The sequence below is a fragment of the Balaenoptera borealis genome (assembly GCF_965194805.1).
Source record: "Balaenoptera borealis genome assembly, chromosome: 17".
Lineage (NCBI taxonomy): Eukaryota > Metazoa > Chordata > Mammalia > Artiodactyla > Balaenopteridae > Balaenoptera > Balaenoptera borealis.
In genome coordinates, this window is record NC_138876.1 from 62947420 (window position 1) to 62969922 (window position 22503).

A 22503-nucleotide genomic window follows, 5' to 3' on the forward strand; every position below is an offset into this window, starting at 1 on the left:
TTATTATTTTTTATGGCTAGATGTATTATATTTTAACTCTTCATGCTATTAAACTTTTAGATTGTTTCTGAACTTTTGCTATCATTGACATTATTAGTTAGAAATTTGAAGATTGCCTCGATGTCCAATAATAAAGAAATGAGGGAATAAACCATGGCATAGATGTACAATAGAGGACTATACAACATTAAAATGACTCTTGCCAACACTCTTTAATGATTTTAAAATGAAAAAGTAAAGCAGAAACTGAATTATATACACACATTTATATATTAAGAGCTCAATCACGTTTATAAATTGAGCTCAATTTTCTATACATACGAAACTATCAAGGAAATTTTACCAAACTTTTACATGTGGTTAATTTTGTATGTGGGGTTATAGGTAATTACTAATGATTTTTCTTTTTCTTTTTTGCTTTTTTAAAGTTTTTCTCTAAAGACTGTCTTTTTTTTAGAATCAGACAACATCTATATGCCTAAAGTTTCAAGCGATTTGATTTTCAATCAAAAGTAAATAATTTATAGTTTTGAAAGATATTTTTAGTTTTTTTCTGGATGACTTTTATCAACTTAAACAGGCACCAAGAATATCAGTGACACTAACATTCAGTCAAAATAAAAGAAAAAAATTTGCCTGCTTTAATAAGTAAAAATATCTCATTGCTATTTGCATTTTTTTGATTAGACTATATGATGATTATTTTTCTCTGATTTCTAATTTCTAAAAGGTATTTCCTTTTGTCTGAATTACATATAATGTCCTTTGTCCTTAGTTTTTCCCTTTTTAAGAATGCTTTATTTTACATTAACATTTGCTGCAAATATTCCCCTTTGGCTGCATTTTTAAAATTTTATATTGTTTACTCTTCAGCAGTTTTATTTATTTTTATTTTTTTAAAAATTTTTACTTAATATTGGAGCATAGTTGATTAACAATGTTGTTTTAGTTTCAGGTGTATAGCAAAGTGATTCAGTTATACAGATACATGTATCTATTCTTTTTCAAATTCTTTTCCCACTTAGGTTATTACAGAATATTGAGCAACATTCCCTGTGCTATACAGTAGGTCCTTGTTGGTTATCTGTTTTAAATATAGCAGTGTGTACATGTCAGCAATTTTAAATGACCAAATTTGTTAATATTTTCTGTTGTGACTTTACTTATAATCTCACATTTTAAAAGGTTTTAGTCCTCCAGAATTTTATAAATATTAAATTATTTTTGGTGGTTTTGCTATTGTTTGGCTAGTTCCCTGTAGTTTTTAACTGAACATTTAAAATTAGCATTTATAGAGTATTGTTTGCTGTATTGACCTACGGTTTTTTGGAATGCTAATAAATGGTCCCAACACCACTATTTACATTTTTAATGATACTTCCTTTAATTGTTATGTATATATACTCACATACATATGAATACACAGATATATATAGAATATGTGTATATGAATATGTATGTATAGTATAATATTATTATTGAATCTATTTTTTTTAGTTTGTACACATGTATAGAAGTTTGTACATCTGTCTCAAATACATATTTTAATTAACCTTGCTTTAATCTTAATGAATTGTAATAGTTTATGTTTGTACACACATTTCTTTTATGTACATTTTAAAATATTCTTGCCTCTTTACTTTCCTAGATTAATCTTACTACCAATTTCTGCCACTCTCCAAGAAAAAAATCTATTTCAGGTTATTTAAGGTTGAGAATTATATTAAATGTACAAATTAATTTAGAAAATTGAATAACAAATAATTATGAATAATTTAATAATTTATTTGAACTCAATTGAATTTTCTGACTCCTTGTAACAAGAGAGACTAATAATTCCTGCAGAGGCATGAATGGAGACACAATCCCCAAAACTTCTGTATCTTTGCCTTTTCCCTCAAAAGGCTCTAGGAAGCAACAGTCCACCCCAAACCTAACAAAACTCACCTTCTCTGTGTTGCTAATGGTTACCAATGAATGTTCCAGGACTCATGGGAGTAGTTCCTGAAAACATTAAAATATTTAACCAATTGAAGATTACTTAGGTTAACAAACATCTTGAGGAGAAGACATTAACCCTAAAAGTCCTTATCTCATGAACAATTATGACATCAGATTTCCTAATACCTGAAATTTCAGAATAAGGGTGTTGATAAGAAAGGAACAGTAATTCTGGGTTGCAGGTTGGTTGTGGGAAAAATAGATCTAATCTGTATCATAAGTTTAGAAGTTTGGATAACAGAGGAAACCAGAGTGCCTGTGGAGAGAGGTCTGTGGAAGTGTTGTTAGCAGGCATCATTTTTCTGTTGCAATTTTGTATGAGCCCAAGTGTTTGTAGGGTAGGTGCTTATAGTTGACCCATGATATCAGTTCATGCCTGACTCCCAATTTTCTTTTTATTCCAGTTAAGATCTCTGATATCCACTGCCCTATATCTTAGTTCCAACCCACATCTTGAGACCATCTTATCAGAGCCATGGTTATCAGCATCTTTCTCCATATCTTTCATTATACCACCCATACACTTTGCACCAAGTTCTGGGTTGCATATTTTAAATATTTTATTTTAATTGCTCTCCCAAACAAATATGAAAAGTACATATTATTCTGGATTCCCACCTAATTTTTACTAGTACTATTTTTTCCCATATCCCTCAGAACTTGCAATTTTGCTGTACGTGGACATGTTTTCAGGTGATCTGTATAGCTCTGTGGAACTCCAGAACCTGTGTTCCCTCACTAGATTCTACCTGCTGGCATTGCCAGCTGACTGACTCAGTGAGCTTTAAATGAACTGGTGTTCTCTCCATGGTCAGCACCTGGGTCTAAGTCAGGTGTCTCTTACCCACCCCCAACCCCCCAAATCTGTTAATAGTCTTCTGTCTTGTCTTGTCTTTTCTTGTCTGTCTATCCATTTGCCATCCTTTTATTTAATGTGTTGTCAAGGATAGGCAAAGGAATTCTATTTCTAAAGCTTTCAAAGACCCATAAGGAGACAGCCCTTAAATTCAGTGTTGATACTAACAGTGAAAAATGTGACCCCTTACTAGTGCTCAATAGTTAGATATTCTTAGCCAAAATGACTACTAGTCAGATGCATGCCTGTTGTTCCTATACAGCTATGAATTTAGCTGGATACAGTGTCAATACATTACAATGGGCTGTAGGCCCTCAATAGTAACCATTGATGGATGTTACCAAGGGCAAGCCATTTAGGAGGGAGTAGGAGAAAACTGAAAAGCAGGAAAAAGAATACTAGATCTTGAGTAAGAGACCATAATTTAAGTTTTGGTTATTTTATATATTAGCTGAGTGTCTGGGAAAGTTTATTAAACCTTCTGAGTCTTTGTTTCTTTATGTATAAAATATGGATTACATTATCAGTATACTTATTCATAAGATTCAACAAAACAATATGTAGAAAAGACTGTGAATTCTGGCACAGAGTTGCAGATTTGATCTATCAGGAAATAGATGGCACATTCAATGGGATACTTGATGAGATTTATTGAAGAATTTATTTGCAAGGTATGGACAAAACTAAGAGAAACTGAGAAGGAGGGAGCTGTTACTTAGGTCAGAAGGAGCAAGGGGAACCAGGAGTTACTGGAATGCAGAAAAAGAATTCTACCTGTAGGAGAAGGCTTCCTGTAGAGGATGTCTGGCTTAGGTAAATAAGCAGCAACTTCAAGCTTATAATAAAATTGGTTAAATTAAGTGGTCTTTTTACTGAGACAATTACTGTTGATGGAATTTTTGGTTAAGGGTAAATTATGGGGCATTTTGACTTATATTCAGGTCTCATCCTCACCATGTGGGTTTAAATGTTTCAACTGGGTTGTGTCAATTGAAGTTCATGTGAGTATTTCCTAATAGGGGAGATGTCTGATCTAGAGATCCATGTGGATGTGTTATAAATTGTATAAAGTCCTATGCCGTTTTCAACATTATTATATACACATGAAGAGAAATAAAAAATGTATAATCCAATGATACAACTCCTACAACTATTTTGGAAAAATTACCCCTACCTAAGAGCAAATAGAATCATACTGGACTGATCATTTTAACCCGGAGAATCTGATCAATATCAGAAGTGGGCCATGTTTTTCTTGCCTTCCAGACTTTTTCCTATTTTCCTCATGTAAATTAATCCCAGTGTTGTTGTGGTATTGGTTGGGTGTGGGTAGAGTGGCGATGGTTTATTTGTCCTGGGAAACAAATTATGTAGTTGCTGATGCTATTCGACAGCATCTCCGTGTAGATGATGGGGATAATGACCTGACATATGGACATGAGCAAGTGTTTCCTTAATTGTCCACCACGTGGTACCCTTCGAATTTTCCCAGCTCTTGTGTTTTTGATCATATAAACAATGTAAAATGAAAATATCCTGAGAGAGGAATTGGAGAGCAGTCAGTTGCTAATATGCTGGCTCCACGGTTTTACTGTGTATTGATACTTAGAAGAAGGTAAAAAGGAGAAAAGAGAAACTGAGAAATTTTCTGTAAACTAATGAGAGTAACAAGAACTGGGTCTTAGACAGGTAACTGAATAGATAGTAGCAGCTGAGTGACAGAAGCACCACCAACTAAAATGGGACAAGTGCAATGGAAGGAAGAGAAAGAGAGCACAAAACTAACAATATTAGTATAATAAGTATATTAACCTTAAAGGTGGTGGTGAAAATGCATGGGTTCTAAATATAATCTAAATAATGGATAAACATTTGAAAGGTCTTTTTGAGATTGAGTATTTTAAATTTCTGCTCTTTATGTGTTTGTTATAATAAGACAATATTTACATTCTACTTAGAAAATAAGCCAAATGTAGATACCGTTTTGTCTTATGCCCTTTGACTTTATTCACAGCGACAAAATGATGCCATCATTTTTATGTGACTCATATGCAAAACGAAATACATTCATCTCTGAGGTCTGCTGATGGGAAATAAAACCAGATATTTCACTTCTAACTCTATCAAGCAAAAGAAAAATCAGTTGTGATTCCAAGAAGACATGAACTCTTGGTAAGGAAATATGTGTTTTATAATTTTCAGAAAGAATTATCAATAACATACTGTAAAAAAACAAGTCGAATGCCTTAGCATATTCTTTCTTTCTTTCTTTCTTTTTTAACAAAACCATAACTGGCACATAAAGGAACACATTCATATTTGAGGAAGATGCAATTGCATAAATATTTACATTTCCCTCTGTGTTTCTGTGTTCATAAAAAATAAAATTCAGGTGTCATTGAAAAACACCTCATACTTAGAGCTCTACATTAGCAAGCTGTCAACTTCTTGAAGACAAAAAAGATAGTTTAGCTTTTGCTTTCATGTGCTTTTTTGAACTTACTTGATCTTGTTGGTTCTAAAATAGTATATAGCTAGAGTCTTGAATCATTTGTTGTTTATTTTAATTTCTAGACTTAAATTCTGTAATCTATCAATAAAAGTATGTGACAACTTGTAAAGGTTTTTTTTTTTTCAATTTCTGTTTTCCTGGTACAAGTATATTTTGTGACAAGATGGCATTGGACCTGCATAAGTTTAATTGCCACAATTGTTTGATTAAATATTTGATTTGGGGATTGGTCAGTGGGATTGAGAAGTCAGCCATGAGAATTTTATATTAAAACTAATTTAGTAGAAAGGTGTTGCTTCTATTTGCTTCTGTTAGTCAACAATGGAGTGAAATCTGAAGTCTTTCAAGCATCGGGAGGCAAGATGAAAATATCAGTGCTACTCTTAGATGTTTCTAAATGGTTGTATGTTAAATATTGTAGATAAAGCCTCTCTATATGTCCTCACAAAAAGCTTTACTTTGGATGGCAAGTCTAGAAATTCAGCAACACTGAGTATAAGGATAAAGGTACATTCACACAGTGCTATTTAGAAATTTGGCATTTAATGTTTTGAGATGGATAATTGAAATCATTAATGTAGAAGTTCCTTACATTTCCCTTGGGCTCAGAGGTTTTTGTAAACTGGTTTTCAAGAAAGAGGTAAGACCTAAAAAAGGAAAATTCAATATATTGTTTAGCATGCATATTTGACACTCAGGTTTATTGATATGTTCTGCCTTTTATAAGATGAGTACTATGACAAATGACAGAGAAGAGATTGCGCGTCACTATCTCTGTTCTATCTATGTACTGCCAGTGGGCAAAGATTTCTCATTTCATACATCATTTACAACTTCCTACAGTAATTTTACACAGTTCATATCCTCAGTACAAGACATAGCAATTATCTATACATTTATATGCATGCAGTCATACTGAATATGAAAATCATGCAGTCCTAAAAAGAGTTCCAAAGTTCACACATTCCAACCAATAAAAGTTGGTAAAGCCAGTAAGTTCTTCAATTCAAAAACTTTCCTATTTTAACTTATGTCCCAGTGTTACCTCTGAAACAGGTTGTTTCAGGAGATCTTCTTTTAAAGTACTGTTCGTAAGAGTAAAATATTTTCAGTTTTCCCAATTGCTTTTTTATTCCAAAATTATGTTAAAAATCATATTCTTTTTTCTATACACTTTTACTCTTTTGCCTCTAAATGGAATAAGAAAAATACAATATTGCATTTTGGACTAGGTAAAAAAAAACCTAAAATGTACAGATTTTCAATTTTAAATGCGAATATACATAAAAGGTTGACAGTGGTTATTTTGGACTTTCTAAAATTATTTTTAAGTCATCATAGTTGGTCTACTTTTTCATCTAATATATAACACATAACTTTGAGACAGATTGTAATTCTCTAAATTGATACATAATTTATAATCTTCAGAAGTGAATTCTGAACTCTTTCATGTGTTATCAATAGTCTATAATTAGTTTTTAATTTTTGAACTTCTAATTTTTTTCCAAATTTCATTTTTCATATTCTGGCTTTCATTATATGTGTTTAGAACAATGAATGGTAACTATATACTTTCAGAAGTACAGAAAGCAATGATTCAGATTCAGCAAACACAGTGAATCCCACCCTTTATCAATGAATTAATATTCTATCTCTTTTCAAAAATTATTCAGTGTGTTGACATGATATTCCTATTCCTCCACAGCCATGATTTCTTAAAATTCTTTCCTTTCTTTTGGGAAATTTTTGCTTCAAATTTACTTGTATTAACCTGCCTTGGTATCCAGAATGCATCTGAAAGCATAAATCTATATATAGAAGCTAAGGTTTCTATATTTAGGTCCTTGTATCCTAAGATAAGACAGGAACATATAACTGGTATATTCTACTTGACTGTTTTGGTTAATAATTTTGATAAATGTACAAAAAATTAGAGGTCTTTGTTCATTAGTTAGTTTCAGGGGAAGAGATTTCCAGTGCTATTCTGTCACTGATCACTTTCTTTTTGGTCTCTCTCTGAACTTCAATATCTTCATATGTAAAATGAAGCAAAGTGGACGATTTTAAATTTTCTTAATATAGGTAAGATTTGTTTTCTTATTAGCCATGACACCAGAATGTTATATGTCTGAAAACAAAACAATTTATTTTACGTGTACAAAATGAAGGCTTTTTAAATTCAAGACTGTTTTAATGGCTACTGTATTTAACTTCATTTGCCTATAATCCTAGTAATGTTATAGTCAACGACAGACAGTAACTGTAGAAATGGTTCCATTATATCTTAATTTTACACAGTCACATTTAAAAAATAGGCCAGCATTTTTATAAGCATTCAACTCTACATATGTGCTTTTCATAGCTAGTTTGTTTTGTTTTTTGAATTTTATTTATTTTTTTATACAGCAGGTTCTTATTAGTTATCTATTTTACACATATTATTGTATATATGTCAATCCTAATCTCCCAATTCATCCCACCACCACCACCCCCCACCACTTTCCCCTCTTCGTGTCCATACGTTTTTTCTCTACATCTGTGTCTCTATTTCTGCCCTGCAAACCGGTTCATCTGTACTATTTTTCTAGGTTCCACATATATGCGTTAATATATGATATTTGTTTTTCTCTTTCTGACTTCACTCTGTATGACAGTCTCTAGCTCCATCCATGTCTCTACAAATGACCCAATTTCGTTCCTTTTTATGGCTGAGTAATATTTCATTGTATATATGTACCACATCTTCTTTATCCATTCATCTGTCGATGGACACTTAGGTTGCTTCCATGACCTGGCTATTGCAAATAGTGCTGCAATGAACATTGGGGTGCATGTGTCTTTTTGAATTATGATTTTCTCTGGCCAGTAGTGGGATTGCTGGTTCATATGGTAATTCTATTTTTAGTTTTTTAAAGCAAGTTGGTTTTTGAAGACTTTTTACTAGGCATTATAGAATGCCTGAATAACAGGGATAAAGTAAATGTCCATTCAAGTGTGATTTAGAGTTTTTGAAAAGGAGAATGTAGTCAAAAACAGTTCTTTTAATGAACTTAAACATAGAAATGATTGTTTAAAAGCCACACTGATGAATTCTTTATAGCACTGATCCTGAAGTAACACGAGAAGCTATAATAGCATCATACACACCACATATGTAGAGAAGTCACATTAGAAAAGTTCTAGAGGCTAAGTCATTTCTTCCTTTCTAAGCTTGAGATTCAAACCAAAGCTACTTTTGACTGCAACTCCATCTCTACGTGCACACAGATAAAAGAATAAGTGGTATTATCAGGCAATAAACATTGTTTGAAAGTTATAATCATAGTAATACCGTGATCAGATGTCACTTCTTCCTTGTTGATGTTATACTAAAGATATTGTATCATTCTTTCATTTAACAGATATTTATTGGGGTCCTCCTATTACATAAAAAGTAACTAAACCTTGTCTAGCTAAACCTTATTTAGTCTAAATTCAGTGTCAGATTCCTGTCGTAATAAGGATGACTACATATACTAGTTTTTTATTGTTGTATAAGAAATTACCTTTAAGTAGTGGCTTAAAACAACAGACATTTGTTATCTAAAAATTTCTGTGGATCAGGCGTCTGAACACAGATTAGCTGTGTCTCTGAAAGACTGAGGTCAAGGCTTTCTTGAGGATTGGGTTCTCATCTGAATACTCAACCAGGAAAGGATCCATTTGCAAATTCACTTAGGTTCTGTCACTGCCATAATTCATTTCCTTGTGGTTGTAGGACTGAGGGCCTCATTTTCTTTCTGGCTGTCAGGCTATTGGCTGCAAGCTCCTCTCAGTTCCTAGAAGCTACGCCCAGTTTCTTACCACATGAGTCTTCTGACATCACTGCTTGCTTCATCAAAGTCAGCAAGAGCAAGAGAGATTCTTGCAAAATGGGAGCTATGATCTTACGAACATAATCACATACATGCAATTATGTATATTCCTTTGCCTTTGTTGTATTCTACTGGTTAAAAGAAAGTCACATGTCTCATCCATACTCAAGGAAAGGAAGTCACACAAGGACATGGACATCAGGAGGTAGGGGTGATAGGAGACACTTTAAGAGTCTGTCCGCCATACTATGTAAAACTAACAATCTAAGTATGAGCAATTCATTTGCAAATAAATACATGAACAAAAATAAAAACAGTAGGTGTAGTTCAAATATTCTTGCCTGTAAATTAGGAAATTTGGCCTACTGTATGGCTTTCAGTAACCTTTCAAGTCATGGAACTTAGTAAAATTAATGATTAAGAAGGTAGGTTCTACGGACTTCCCTGGTGGTCCAGTAGTTGAGAATCTGCCTTCCAATGCAGGGAACATGGGTTTGATCTCTGGTCTGGGAACTAAGATCCCACCTGCTGCGGGGCAACTGAGTGCAGACACCACAACTGGAGAGCCCATGCACCACAACTAGAGAGAAGCCCGTGCGCCACAACGAAAGATCCTGCATGCTGCAACTAAGACCTAATGCAGCCCAAAATAAATAAATAAATACATAAATAAATAAATAAAAGAAGGTAGGTTCTAGAGTTAGATGCTTGAGTTCAAATCCCAGGTTCTTCCTCTCATCAGCTGAGTGACATTGGGCAAAATATTTAATCTCTCTTCATTGATAACATGAAATGACAATAATACCTAGCTTATAAGATTGTTGCCTCACAAATATTAATTATTTAAATATTAGCTATTGTAGGTTTTATTATCATTACAATATAATATGTCATTTATGTTAGGCAAGGGAAATACATGCAAGGTGAATAATAAAGTTTCTCTGCCTTGAAGGAACTCACAGAAATGGTGCTTTGTTGAAATATTTTCCCTTCTAGGTAGAATATGTCATTATAAAAATGTTTTATCTCTCTTGAGATTTATCAGTAATCAGGATACAGTTAAAATTCTTGTTTAATTTGATAAATATGGTTATATTAATAATTGAGTAATATCTGTTGGATTTTATCCAACATTCTCAACAAGAATTAACCAGAGCAAGTTTTTTTTTAATGTAAAAATAATATCGGCCTTATGAAATGTTCATTTTGATTCTATATATTCTGTTCTTTTGTGAACAGATTTCCAGGTACAACACTTCATGGTTATTAATAAATGGGCCATACATAAATTATGCATTAAGAAAAAATGAAAGGCAAAAGCACTGAGCATCCCTTTTGCTAGTTATGGGAAACAGTTTCACTGTCTGACACCGAAGACAAGACAGTCAGTGTAATTTCATACAGTTACAAGCAGCCAGGTTCATACCCCACTTCATCATTCACTCTCTTTTGTTCTCTACACAGAAAAATCACATGGAATTAGAAATAACCATGAAGGGATAGCTATTTTGATCTGCAAGAGAATCCTTAACTGTACACATTTTCTGAAATTGTTTTTACCACCTGGTCTGAGGTTTTCAGGCTTTGAACTTCTCCTATGACACAGGGACAAACTCAAAAACCCAAAACTACAACAGTCAGATACTTAAAAACTCTAGTGAAAGTGAACATCTTTGCTGCCTCATAAACACATAATATGAATGGAATGAAGCAAGGCAAATATTGATGTGTTTCATGAATATGTGAACATGTGGGTGTCTTCTGAGGGAACTTGATCAATGAGAGATGGTAGAAAGGTAGATCTACTGGTAAGTCTCTCTGTACTTATTTATTTATTTATTTTTTGGGTCACGCCACACAGCCTGCAGGATTCTAGTTCTCTGACCAGGGACCGGGCCCAGGCCCTCAGCAGTGAAAGTGCAGAGTCCTAACCACTGGACCACTAGGGAATTCCCTCTGTTTATGTTAACAACAAGGAGAGAAATGGAGATATCAAAGGAGTTGAGAAGAGAAATACTAGTAAATAGCTACATTCTCAGTTGGTGAAAATCATACCGAATCTTTTTACATATGAACCACAATCTGAAATTGTCTTTTTTCTTTACTTATTTCTTTCTTCGTTTTATCTCCCTATTTAGAATATCAGATCCACGATGGCAAGGCTCTTGTATGTTTTGTTCATCACTTTAATCCAATTCCTACAGCTGTGTAAGGTTAATGTAGGTGCTCAATAAAAAATTGCTCTATGAATGAATGAGGAATCAAGAGATTTGGATTCTAGTTTTCCTTACAACTAAGTAGCTGAGAGACCTTAGGATTATCATTTAACCTCTTGAAGGAGTAATTTCTTCACCTTTAAAATAATGGAGTAGACTAGATGGCTAATGTTTCTTGCAGCACTAATAGTCATTGATGGCATGCATGTTTCACGGGTTTGTATGATAACCAACTAATGTTTTTACAAGAAACTTCACTTATGTAACAGACTGGATTTGATCAATCTTTTTTTGTTTTTCTGAAACTTTGATCCAAGATGAAATTATTTATGTTGTTAATTATCACTTCATTAATGTCTGCTTTTTATTCCTGATTAAACAAGGTTATTTTGGTCTGATAAATCCAGTTTTGGTTATTTAGATACCCAAATAAGGTAAAATGAAAGATTATCACAACATACACTGAGGGTTCTTTTAAAAACTTTTTAAAGTTAATGTTTTTAATGGTGAATTTCTAGAAAATTGTAAATACAGATAGATCTATTTGATGAAGGAAAGAGAAAGTTGAGAGATATTTAGTCGTTTCCAAATTTTGTAGTGCTATCAACATCTTGAATGAGTGGACATTAGAAGAGTCTTCATTTTTCTCTTTTTGTATTCTGTATTGTGAATGTAAATTTAATATTATACTAAATTCTTTTGAGTGAATTTGTTAACTGATCATAACTTCACCACGTAGTCAGGAGATCGAATCCATAATTGTGGAAAGGTATTGCTGGTAAAGAACATTTAGGTTCCTTTTGCCCCTCATGAGGATGCTTTAATTTTTAATTGTCCATGTGTTTCTTTCTCATCAGTGCCTAAGTGTGGTATATAATATTTTAATAAGACCAATATGTAGAATTCCAAATACATTTCATTTCAAATACAAACTCCTAAATGTAGTAATAGGAAGGTATTTAATTTCACATTTATTATACTGAAAATACTTTTAAAGTTTTCAATTTTGCTATTGTAATAGCAAATAGGAATATGAAAAATGAATAATCACTAGGGGATAAATGGTGCTACAATATTCATGTTTAAAGAATACTATTATTTTCATATCTAAAAGCTATGTCTTTTGTTTAGTTGAATTTACTTGCTAATTAAATCTCAAATGCTATTTAAGCATCGTTTGCAAATTTCTAACTTCTGGGCAAATGTATAGAAAATGTGGTCTTATAAAACTTGGAAAACATTTATGTTCCTCATTTTTATTGACATGTCTTTCCTCTAGACCATTAGAAAGTAAAGGTAGTCAAAACTGAAGTTCTGAAGAGGAAAAATGAAACTAATAAACTCTACTGACGTTCCACTTCCTAAGAATTTCAGCATACAATTTGCCCATACAAGTTCCATTAAAGTTAATGGGAGTCGTGTGACTAATTCTCTCTGTAGGGTACTAAAAATGTACCCCGCAGTATTAAAAAGTCTGAACCTAATTTTTACTTTCTCTTACTCTTGATTATGTTACACTAAAGATAGATACTTACATTATCACACACATATATAGTAATATTTGTATAAAGATTTGAAAATAATCTATTTGAGGGAGAGGCAGAATTTATATGGGTCAGAGAAGAATTTTAATTAGTGTTGCAAATATGAGTACTACTTTCATTATCATGATAAAACAAGCATAAGTATCTGTAATTTACCCTCTAGCAATACAAATTAGAACTTAAACCTCAATGAATTCAATAAATGAAACATTTTCAGAACACTTACTTAAAATCAGGTCTACTTTTTAATCAGTCATGTTTTAAGTGAATGCTTATTAATAGAGCATTAATAAAACATGCTTATGGAATGAGATTTCAAGAAAGCAGTGAAATGAACAAAAGACAAAGAAAATGAAAAGATCTAGTGGATCATTTTTAACTTTTTAAAAACAATTTAGTTTTACTTACATATTTATTTCAAATTAAAGAGTAGATTTTAAATCTTTTTTTCCAGTTATATATGAAGATAAAACACTACAGATAATATTGCCTGTGAATTCATGACCCTTTTACATTGCCCAAGTTCCCTCTGCTTTGACATTCAAACTAAAATATTAATCTCATTTTTTCCTTTAAATAATTTCTGCCTGACTTCTATCACTACCTAGGGGAATGAAGTTATAAGGTTTTACTTTTAAAGAATGCAAAAAGAAAAGGAAAACTATATACATGAATAAATACCCCACCATCCATTTTTCACTGAAATCAGAAGCTATGCTACAAAAAAGGGACACGCACAAAATATTTCCTAAGCACAAAGGAAACTGGGAAAAAGGCAGGTGGTACTGCAGAACAATAAATAAAGCAGAACACTCTCCAAAGGTCCAGAATTTGGTTTAGATAACCTTCCGGAATTCTTACCCAACACCAACATGAACTGCAATTAGGACTGATCTTTTTATGTTATACATTTATCTCCTTCTCTGGATTTTTATTTTAAGATTCTCTGTGTCTAAATTACACAGAATCTCATGAGTGTGGGTAGGTCTGGGGAGAATAATTACTATTACAAGTAAATTCACAGTTTCCAATTTATCGAACTTGTTGTCAGATGCTTAGCTATTGAACTTCATCAGATTTCTAGAGGACTTCCAGCTCAAGATCCCATTACTTAGAATTACCTTTGAAGCTTGTAACCTTTTCACTTTTGTGCTGCAACTTGCTTCCCTGATCTGTAGGCTTACCACTGAAAAGCTGTAAGCATCCAAACTACGAAGATCTCTTTGGACCCATTGGACCCTGGCCTTCCTTCCTGGCTGATCTGTGGCATTGACTTCAAGGCGACAGAGGCAGAAGACATTTTTTTAACCTTCATTATTTATAAGTTTACTCTTGAAAGTGAATGAAAAAGTTAAATGTGGCTTCTTGGAGGTGTGCCTGGCAGTCTGGGCTATAGATTAGCTAACCAAGCCACGTGGCTCTCATAGGGTTTAGCACAATTCCAACCTGAATTGTTCTGATCCCTGGGCTAGCTTGATAAAGCACCACTCTTTTTCCCCTTTTAAAGACATAATAGGGTGTTCCTGGGATTATAAATAATTTTCCTATACAAATACCTGACTTTTTAATTTCAAAAAGAATGAAAATCATGTTTAAGATTTTAGAATGCCCTTTGAGATACTAGAAATACCCTAGGATGCTGGGGTGATTTGTCACTACTTAAAAAAAAAAAGTGATACTCAGCAGGATGAGTTGAGAAGACTGCAGCTCAGATTCTGAATTAAGTACAAGGTACCAAGAATATGCAGTGGCCTGAAACGTTACACCAAAGAGCGTGTGTGTTGATGTTTAGCAGAAGGACAAATCCTTTCTCATTATGAAGGACAGTGTGTCTACTGCGAGTTTGGGTCTGATACTCTTCTTTGCATCGCTTGAATTCTGTGGCTCCACTTCTATTTCTCTGAGGCATATCCACACGGGCCCGTGTTGGTTCATGATTATTTGGTCCTTCTTTTGTATCATCAGGCTGGAAAAGTGCTCTTCTTTTTCTCCCATAGCACCCCAATTATACTGAAATTATTTTTTTTAGGAGCCTGTCTCTTTCCTTAAAATGTAAGTACCCTAAGGATAGGGACCATGTTTTGCCAGTGTTTACAGCCTGTCTTCTAATGGGAGCTCAAACATTACTGAGTGGAATAGCATGGTATGCACGCTTCCAAAAGTTCTCAGTCTTTCGACCTGTAATTGCTACACATTGAATTTTTTAATAGAGAGACTTCTATCAAGGATATATTTCTTTCAGTTTAGCTACTTCTGCCCCAATTTGCTATTCCATCTTTCTGTACTAGGTTTAAAGGTGAGGCTCTGCCCCCATTACATGAAAATGCGCTCTGCTAAAGCCTTCTGCAAAACATGTCCTCCAAGACGCCTGCTGATGGCGATCATCTCTGGATTCTCCTACCTTTGTGCATGTTCCAAATATGTTATGGGAGTAGAAGCCAGAGACCCTGGCACAAAGGGCTGCCTTTACAGCCTTCCTTGTGGCAGGGACGGCTAGGTCTGCATTACCATGTGTTATGTGATGATTCACTTCACCCCAATTTGCCCTTTGGGAACTGCTGTAAAAACTTCTTTTGTACAGTAAATCATGACAGCATTTGGCCTTCATTTGGGGGTGAATGCATGGTTTATATATTAAAGCCATTTCTTTTTTCCCTTTAGAAATACCATGTGGCATCAATTTGTTTGTAAGCACAAATCAAATGGCAGTTTGGGATCCTCCAGATGATCCAGAATATGCTGTATTAAGTTTTTTAAAGGTGATCAGAGCAACAAAAACCTAGCATCGAAAATAAATGTTAGAGATGACTTGAATCCCCAAGAATACATTCATATACCCACAGAGTTTCTCAGATGCTTAGAGAAAATCTGTCCTGAAACTTTAAAATTAGGGCGTTAATAATATAGGTCACAAATTGGGCTTCCCTGGTGGCGCAGTGGTTGAGAATCTGCCTGTCAATGCAGGGGACACGGGTTCGAGCTCTGGTCTGGGAAGATCCCACATGCCGCGGAGCAACTAGGCCCGTGAGCCACAACTACTGAGCCTGCGCGTCTGGAGCCTGGGGTCCACAACAAGAGAGGCCGCGATAGCGAGAGGCCCGCGCACCGCGATGAAGAGTGGCCCCCGCTTGCCGCAACTAGAGAAAGCCCTCGCACAGAAACGAAGACCCAACACAGCCAAAAATAAATAAATAAAATAATATAGGTCACAAATTAATATACTATTTAGAAATATGTACATTTTCCACGCGTGTGTGTGTGCGTGTGTGTGTGGGGGGGGGGGCATGTGTGTGTATCTGCTGGCTGAAATCTGTTTGTTCTACCCAGTAAGCAGAATTTTATACTATTGATCTTCAGCCACAGGTGAGATTAGGATATAGCACAAGAAGCAGTGTCATTTTCACAGCTTCAACTTTTCAAATGTGTCAGATATGGACAAATATGGTAATTCCCTAAGTAACAGCTCACTGATCTGCCGCTAGCCCCAGGGAATAATCCAGGCTCTGTGCTATGGGTTTCCAAATTCATCCAACCAGCCATACTTGTGGCTCTTGTGGTTGGTCTGTGGCCTGAAGCTTAACTTGCCCAGCAGTTCTGTTTCCCAAAATAGGCTCAGGAAGTTTGTGACCATGTTTGATTTGTTCCAAAGGGGCTGCCATATATTTAATGAGGTTGTGAACATACACTAAGATTTGTATATGGCTCATCAAATAAAATACATCTTCAACCCTCTTTTCACTTCAGTACGTGGTTTGGAGTGGGCTGTTTTACAAGCACATGTGTTTATCATATGGCTTGATTTGGGGACAAACATCACTTCTTATAGTTAGGATACAATTTCTGAGTAGCTGAACACTGCTTCATTCCTCCGTACTAGAGAAAAAACATTAAGCTGGGTAGTCCTTTCTCCTTACTCTTGGCAGGTTTCTTTGGATGCGGAGGTTTTTTGTTTAATTCAAATGTGCCCTTCTTGCATGGTAGGGGAAGAAAAAACCCTGTGGCTTAAAGTCCCTTTTCACCCAGAAAGGCGTATAATGAATGTCTTCCTGTGTGCAAAGGGGAATAGGGAACCTCTTATCAATTACATGCATTGATGAGAGCAATGTGTTCCGCTGGTTTGTGTGCCAGATTAGGAGCCAGGAGACCTTAATCTCCCTCTGCTGCTCAACCTCTCTAGGACATTAGGCAAGTCATTTACCTTCTAGGTCACTGGCTTTTATTTTTCTACAAAGTATCTGTCCCTCGTACAATAAAAGGAGGAATTGTGACTAATACTGATAATTGCTATAAAATGCATTTTGCTTTTCTGAGTCTCTATGATAACATATAGAGCAACAGAGGTGGTCTTTTACTAAATGAAACTTGGCAAGTGGTTAAATGACTCACCCAGTATCTTCCGGTTTACTATACAATGTAATAAACCACATTCTATGAATAAACCAAATAGATAAAATGTCTTTCATTTGATGGTTCAGACCCAATCCAATAAAGCAGAATATTCCATGGAGTTTACTTCCTGTAATTGCAGGAGATAAAATTGATTTCCCTACTTTTTTCCTCATTTTTTTTTTTTAATCCCAGCTTTTGCTACAGTTACTGATTGTGAAAGAAGACTAGAAATAGAATTTGTCATGAAATTTAAAACTTCACAAGCCTCATGGTGCTTTTTTTGAAAAAAATGTTAAGTTGGTAGTCTGTATGAAATTCTGATGTGGACTCTTCCTTAGAACTTTCCAAGAAGAGAAGAAATGTGTGATATGGAAATTGCACCATCTTGTCTTGAAGCAGAAGACTCATCTGGAAGCTCCTGGCATTCCTCAATAAAATTCAAATGATATTGAAAAGTTAATGTGGTCCCTTTGGCTTCTCCTTGGCCTGGGTCAAGGATTCAGCCCATGCAGCCACTGTGTTCAGGGGGCAGGGCGAAGGATTTGGCTGGCGCTGCTGGTGATTTGGGCAGGTAATTTACATGAGCAAGTAAGTGTGCTGAGGATAATGAGCGCCAGGTACTATCCTTGAAACTTTTCTGTAAAACTGTATGTATTTCAAAATAAAAAGTAGAATAAATCAGTTAATGTGGTTAAGGATCTTAGTTTTACCAGAAGAACAGCTTACTTTACGTTTATCTCATGTAGAACATTATATATATATACATATATAGTATATGTACATACATATATATGCTCTATATTTTCTTCATGTTTTTCATGTGTGCATACCTTTATGGGTATATTTTTATTGTTCCAGTTACTCTAAGATTCTGATACATATGAGAGCCAAAGAATATACTTAACACAGCAGTTCAGCAAGACAATAAAAAGGAAGACTTTTGGATGTGTAAAAGATTTATTTCAAGTCTTAATAGGTATAATATATTGATCTAAATGAACCGTCATGATGGATTTGAGTACTAAATTAGGATTAAGTGAAAAGAGAAATATATTCAAGTTTGTTCTGATTTTTGAAATATCACTCAATTAAAACTTTCTCTAATGAAAATGAGTGCATTACATAAGTCTGCCTAAGAGAAAGTCTGATTTGTTTCCTGGCTATTAATGAATGCTTTATGTGACTATTTACTCTTGTATGAAATAAAAAGAGACATTCCCACAGCAACCGCAACCGTAGATGTCGATATTTTTCTCGTTTTCCTGACAGAAGATTTAATGTGCACCTTATACTCCTCTTTTAAGTGATCAGAAACAGACTTTGGAAATTTTTTAGGGAAAATATTTTGGTTCACATTTTCCCCTCAAATTAATTTCATCTACTCAGAAACACAAAGTACTGCATCTACACTAGTTTTCCTTCTTAAAATTCGATTTTAAATAAATGAAGCGGTACCTAAAGTGTTTCTGACATGACTCAAGACACATGATGCTCTTGGCCACAAAAACATAGTAAGGTCCTTGTGCTGAGGTGACACCCTTTTCGAGCAGATGTACCCTGTACAAGCTGATTTAAAATAAGGTATTGCTGCTATTGGCTTGAAAGTTCTATTTTGAAAAAGAGGAAGGATGTTCTATTTTTTTTAAAAAATAGGTAGAATGATCCTTAAAAACAGCACAATCTTTTTTGTGAGATGTAAGCTCTGAGTTGGAGCATTGCATGAACACTGTACTTAGTAATCGGCAAAGATGCTATTGTTCTGCAAAACAGATAAAACACTTTTTCATAAGGAAGTTGAAAGTGTTTTTAAGATACAGTGTTTAAAGGACTGTTTGTCTCTGACAAATTAATGAAACGGTGAAAGCAGTGTTAGCATGAGGTATCCACTCCAAAATATTCACGTTAGCATGGCATTGTGTACAAAAACAGCTCTTAAGGCAAAAACACCTTTTGAAAACCCACTGTTCCCCTTCCAAGCTCATCTTCAATGACAATGTGGTTACTACAAAATAAAGGACTGTTATCTTCTCTTCATTCAGACCTGCGCAGCCTCTGAATACCCAGCCCCATAGCTCATCAAGGTCTAAAGTATTTACTGAATTCAATGGGGCAGAAGGTGACAGGAGTGGCATAAAGCTAATTGGAAACAAATTTTATCAGACTACCCAGAAATATATTTTTAATCTGAAGACCAAGTGAATTCTTCAGTTTGAATGTCAGACTAATTTATTTGTGCTTTTATAGTTCAAATAAAGTATAGGGGAATATCTCTGTTCCCCTTACTACATACTTACTTTGTCCTTTTTAAAATCTTACTATGGCTACCATCAAAAGTCTACAAATAACAAATGTGGGAGAGGATGTGAAGAAAAGGAAATCCTCTTACGCTGTTGGTGGGAATGTAAATTGGAACAGCCACTCTGGAGAACAGTATGGAATTTCCTCAGAAAACTGAGAATGGAACTATTATATGACCCAGCAATTCCACTCCTGGGTATATATCCTGAGAAAAATGACAACACAAATTTGAAAAGATACATGCACCCCATTGTTCATAGCAGCACTGTTTACAATAGCCAAGATATGGAAGCAACCCAAGTGTCTATCAACAGAAGAATGGATAAAGAAGATGTGGTATACAATAGAATATTACTCAGCCATAAAACAAAGAATGAAATTCTTCCATTTGCAGCAATGTGGATGGACCTAGAGATTATTATGCCTAGTGAAATAAGTCAGACAGAGAAAGACAAATATTGTATGATATCACTTATATGTGGAATTTAAAAAATACACATGCAAAAGAGAAACAGACTCACAGATATAGAAAATAAATAGTGGTTTATTTTCACCAGTGAGGAGAGGGAAGAGGGGAGGGGCAAGATAGGGGTATGGGATTAAGAGACACAAACTGCTATATATAAAATAGATAAGCAACAAGGATATACTGTACAGCACAGGGAATTATAACATTACCTTGTGATAACTTTTAATGGAATATAATCTGTAAAATACTGAATCACTATGCTGTACACCTGAAACTAATGTGATATTGTAAATCAAATATACTTCAATAAAAAATCTGTTCAGGTACAAAAAATAAAATCTTTTTTTTTTTTTTGGCCATGCCATGTGGCATTTGGGACCTTAGTTCCCCGACCAGGGATTGAACCCACACCCCCTGCACTGGAAGTGTGGAGTCTTAACCACTGGACTGCCAGGGAAGTCCCCCCAAAATAAAATCTTAATAACAAGATTTTTAGATTCAGAATTATTAGAAAATTTCTTCTTCAAGGTGTTCTCTCTATAGTAGTTCTATGTGAAAAAAGGCATATGTATGTATAAATAGATACAGATCTATATATGCATATATAAAACAATTATCAATTGTAATACTCTGTAATGCAAATAAAAATATGACCATTTTATTATGAAATATTCTAATAGCAAGGAGTGATCTAATGATCTCTCCTCTAATGATTTCTCCCCTAAATGTACTCCCATATACTATTTTGTCAACAAATTTACTATTGTTCCTATATACAAGACTCTTATTTTGCAGGTATTTTTAAATGTAACTCAAGGGACTTTTTGTAGACGAAAAGATTTCACGCAGGGTCTTCATAAACCTATTCTTCAGACTCCCTCAAGGGATGTAGGTTGTGCTATCATTTTGTGTCACTAGAATCCCTAGTGAGATCAGGCAGCGGCCTGATTCTTGTAGAAAATTCCACCCTTGAGAGATCACCTACTTAGGAATTTCTGGAGGAAATCCCATAGGATTTCTGTTAGGTTAGATTTCCTTACACAAAACCTGGTCCTCCAGTGGACAACTTGACAGGGAGGCTAGCACTTCTAGTCTGAAGAATGGGAATGGATGAGAAGGAAAGGGGTAACGATTTTCTTCACGGACAGTGATTTCTGCTGCCTTAACTCAGTGCCAAAGAGCCACACAGATATTCAAAGAGGTTGTGAACAATAGCAGAGGTCCTATATTTAAGGGCATCCCACACTGCTGGCTCTGAGAAGCAGGTGAAAAGCAGGCAGCTCTCTCAGTCAACACTCTAAGTATATAAGCCAGGTTGATGTAAAAAGATAAAATCCCCAAGGTCACACCAGCCCAGATGGTGTACTGCAAAATGATACAAGGGCAACTGGAAAGCCATCCTCTTCCCTTGATGAACCTGTATGCAACTAATGTCTCAAGGCATTAAAGACTAAGCAAGCAGATAATTGTTATAGGCAACAACGGAAAAACTGCTTTAAAGAAAGGTGGTGAATGTGGGAGTTGGGCCTGTGGTCAAGTAGGTATTAGGAAAGCTGCAGAGCTGTTTGCTACTGGAGACTTATCATGCACATTAACATATGAATGAAATTGAGAATGCTCTTTTAATTTGTCCTACATTTCCCAAACTTCTTTCACCACACAACCTGTTCTTTTTATATAAAGGGAAACACCCAAGAGAACCATAATATATCAGGGAACCCTAATATAAAGCCATACAAACAATAGCTATATACCAAGTACTAGGTGAATCCATAAAGCTGGAAGGGATACAGAGTAAGCGAATGATTAAAAATGGCCTAAATTCCAATTTGTTGATTATATACTGTGTATCAGGCACAGTGGATATTTTTATAAATAATAAGAAAGATATATTGAGTACTTACTGTATGTCAGGCACTGTTACAAGCAATTTACATTCATTATTTGATTCAATATGTATTTATCCCTATGAGATGTAGGCCATTAATATTCCCACATTATGCACAAAAAAGTGAGGCTTAAAGAAGATAAATGACACGTCCTTAGTCAGAAGGTAGCAACTTGATTCCATCGTATCAGCCGTATTTACAACTAACCATTACACAAGGTGTTAAGACCAATACTAATATTATGAACAAAGACCAAAAAAAGTAAAGTTCTTCATTTAACTGATGGAAGGGTTGTGTAACAGAAAAGATACTGGTGGATGGTCACAGAGTTAACAGCTATAATTATACATGATCTGCTGGAAGATGGGGAAAGGATAACAAAAATACCACCATTTCTTCTGGAAACAGTTCACAGGAGAATTTGGGAAGGTTGCTTTCTTATTCATTTGAGAAGGTTGTTATTATTCTTCAACTT

At 34.7% G+C, this 22503-nt stretch overlaps 1 long non-coding RNA gene across 5 annotated transcripts in view; it reads left to right on the forward strand.

Moving 5' to 3' along the window:
• Nucleotides 1-22503, forward strand: part of LOC309614824 — a 60572-nt gene that overhangs the window by 26237 nt on the left and 11832 nt on the right. For all 5 annotated transcript variants that reach the window (XR_014236391.1, XR_014236392.1, XR_014236393.1 and 2 more), the window contains one exon: nt 4872-5029. This is a non-coding gene — a long non-coding RNA (uncharacterized lncRNA). The remainder of the gene's footprint in view (nt 1-4871; nt 5030-22503) is intronic.